The sequence below is a fragment of the Passer montanus genome, unplaced genomic scaffold (assembly GCF_014805655.1).
Source record: "Passer montanus isolate IOZ18808 unplaced genomic scaffold, ASM1480565v1 scaffold2053, whole genome shotgun sequence".
Lineage (NCBI taxonomy): Eukaryota > Metazoa > Chordata > Aves > Passeriformes > Passeridae > Passer > Passer montanus.
In genome coordinates this window covers 375-4,238 of record NW_024366652.1, presented here as the reverse complement: position 1 = coordinate 4,238, position 3,864 = coordinate 375, and positions in this window count along the sequence as shown.

The following is a 3,864-nucleotide window of genomic DNA, read 5'->3' as shown; positions in this document are numbered from 1 at the left end:
CTCACAGCCAGTGGATGTCATCCAGGAACCATATCAGTAACAGGTTTGATTGACACTGGAGCAGATGCCACAATATTCTCATGACTTTGCTGGCCTCAATCATGGCCTCTCATTCATGCATGGTTTGGACTTTTGGGGTTGGGTGGTGCTACAACAGGTGGTTTGTCAGCCATTGTAATTAATGTGAAACATCCTGATGGCCAGCAAGCTAACATCAGACCCTATGTTGTTGATGTTCCTCAAAGTTTATGGGAACAAGATTGCTTATCTCAATGGGGTGTCAAGATTACTACGGATTTTTAATAGGGGCCACTGTGACGCAGGGCGGTGAACATCCAGTTGTAGCCTTGACATGGTTGACAGATAAACCTGTCTGGGTTGACCAGTGGCCCCTTACTACTGAAAAGCTTACTGCCCTGCAAGAACTGGTCACAGAACAATTGCAAGCAGGACATATTGAAGGATCATTCAGCCCCTGGAATACCCCTGTTTTTGTAATAAAAAAGAAATCAGGAAAATGGAGACTTTTACATGATTTACGGCACATAAATGCTGTAATGGCAACAATGGGAGCTTTACAACCAGGCCTTCCTACACCTACAATGATTCCACAGGAATGGCAGATAGTTGTCACTGATATGTAAGATTGTTTCTTCACTATTCCATTGGCTGAGCAAGACAAAGAAAAATTTGCTCTTACTGTGCCTTCCACAAATAATGCTGAACCTAATAAAAGATATCAATGGAGGGTACTTCCCCAAGGCGTGGAAATTCACCAACTATTTGTCAATGGTTTGTGGCACAGGCCTTGTCAAAAGTGCGGTAGCAATTTAATAACTGCTACTGTTATCATTACGTGGATGATATCTTGTTAGCATCTGACAACAAACAACAGTTGTCAGCTCTTAAACAATGTGCTGTGACAAATTTGAAAGCTTTTGGTCTGATCGGAACATATACCTTGGAAATATCCAGGTATGTTGGTGACTAACACGCAAGTTATGCCTCAACCTGTGAAATTAGATGTTGATGTTAAAACTGCTACTGATGTACAGAAATTGGTTGGTTTTATAGGTTGGATTCGATCATATTTAGGCATAACTAATCGTCAGATACAATCATTGTTTGATTTGCTCTCAGGTATCACTTCCTCCACTGATGAGAGGCAATTGACTCCGGCAGCAAAAAAGACCCTAGAAGAAATTGAATTTGCCGTAGCACATAAATTTGTTATCAGAATAGATACCTGTGTTGGTGTTCAATTGTTTATTTTGAAGGACCATGAAATACCATGTGGAAAACTGTGTCAATGGAGGGATAATTGGGAAGAACAACTGCATATTTTGGAATTTTATCTTTCAGATATCGGAAAACAGCACCAGGACTTTATGAGCTTTTTGCAGATATTATCATCAAAGGCCACAGGCACTGTCATGAGATTTTGGGACACAACCCTGTGACCATTGTGATACCTGTACAACAGTGGTGTTTTGAATGGTGCTTTCAAAACAATCATGAGGCTGTGAGACTCTGGCACCACGTCAGAGAGGTTCCAAGAACCTGTTAATTTAGTCACTGATTTGGCCTATGTTGCTGGAGTAGCTATGAGGGCAGAACATTCGTTATTAAGGGAAGTGACAAAGCCAAATTTGTACGAGTTGCTTTCAGAATTAATACACCTTCTCTCCCACCGAAAGCAACCGTTTCACATTAGGCATGTGAGGGCACACACTGACCTCCCAGGACCCATTGTGGAAGGAACTGTAAAGCAGATGCCCTGGCCATGCCTGTGCACTACACCAATGTGCCAGATATTTTTTCACAGGCCAAACTAAGCCATGATTTCTTTCATCAGAACGTTCCTGTGTTAATGTTCAGACTACCTCGGGATCAAGCCAAGGCAACGGTGTCCACCTGCCCAAATCACAAAGTTTATCAAATTCCATCTTTAGCCTTAGGGGTTATCCCCCGAGGCCTGAACAGCTGCCAGTTTTGGCAAATGGATGTTACACATTACCCTGCCTTTGGATGATCCAAATACTTACATGTGTCAATTGACACACTCTCAGGGGCAGTATTTGTCTCGGCCCATGCAGGAAAAAGTGCCAAAGAGACCATCAGGCACTTTCTCCTTCGTTTGCCACCTTGGGATTCCCTGAAGAGATTAAAACAGACAATGGTCCGGTTCCTACCTCCCACAAGCTCAAAGATTTCTTCAATCAGTGGGGGAGTAAAGCACAATACAGACATACCTCATTCTCCCAGCAGCCAAGCCATCACTGAAAGAGCAAAGAGCCCATTCCACCCTTAAACGGGTCCTCGATCAGCAACGGGGAGGGACAGAGACAACCTCTCCAACTGAGAAGCTCTGTAAGGCTCTTTATACAATAAAGTTTTTGAACAGCTCACTTACAGAGACAATTCCCCCTGTCCTCTGGCACTTTTCCAACTTGATCCAAGCAAAACTAGTTGAAAAACCACCGGTGCTGATCAAGGACCCAGACACCCAAGAAATTTCTGGCCATTTCCCTTTAATAACTTGGGGAAGAGGATATGCCTATATCTCAACACCATCAGGACCCAGGTGGCTCCAAGGGAAACTTCTAAAACCACTTCTTACATGAACAAATATACCAGTGGCAAACACTCCTGAGATCAACACGGAAGACCTAAAAGATGAGACGAGCTCTGCATGGAGACTGAGGCAGTGCAAATCCTCCAGACAAAATCCACCCACTCATCCCACCACAAGAAGCAGGACCAGAGCTGGACATGGACACATCACCCACAATGGATAAACCACAGAATAAATGACACCCCCTCCCCTTACTAACACTCTTCTAACATCCCACTCACTAACATCCTACTAACATCCTTCCACATACCTTCCTGTTCCCAGTTACAACATTTACCATCCCTCCTTCTCTATTTTAATTTTCCCCACAGCCACACACTTTATTTTACCTTATTACTATTCTCCTTTCCTGATATTTATTAAATAAAGGGGGATAGAGGAAGAGAAGGGAAGGCACCAGCCTTGCCCACCCTGAATGTGACAATTTTTTAAATAACTCTTTTAAACCTTACAGAAAGCACCTACCCTGACACTATCCACCACAATGAGAGCCACCACCTACCTAGCCTCAGTCGTCCTGGTCTGGATGCCCCCGTCACCACCAACCATCGACGCATGGATGGTGGCACAGCCCAAAGAAAACTTCAACAGGCTGTGCTGCCTCAACCTATCCTCCCACAGCAAGGCCATCCATGCCAAAATCCACAAGATCCAGGACCAAGTAAAAGAACTTAAAGCTCAAATGGCCCCAGACTCGTACCAGGACCTCTTTGGAAATTGGGGCCTCAAAGGATGGCTTGAATCCATTTTAAATAATTTATTATGGGTGCTTTTGATTGTCTTTATTGTTTTATGTTTATTAAGCTGTTTTAAATGTTTAATTTTCAAACCATCCTTGGGAGACACCTTTTTATTAAATAAAGAAGGGGGAGTTGTGGAGGCTGATAGGCCTACAGAACAAAGGTCCATTATAACCCCCGCTAAGCTGGAGAAATCTCCCTGTTCAGGGCGACTGAGCAGAGCCTCTCCCAGGATGCTTTGTTGTATATGCAAATGTACCCCAGTTAAACCTCCCTGGTTGTCCCGTTGGCTTCTCCACCCCTTTTTCCTTATATGTTTATGCCTTAGAATGTTCTCCCTTCCCTGCTTATCCATTGGTCCCATATTCCTGCAGTGTCCTGCTGCCTTTACCCTGTTGGTTGCCGCCCCTTGTTCCCCCTGTACCACCCTGAGCCCTCAGCCCACCGGCCCTGATGCTCTGCTCTGCCTCCTTGTCCCCTCTAAACCTG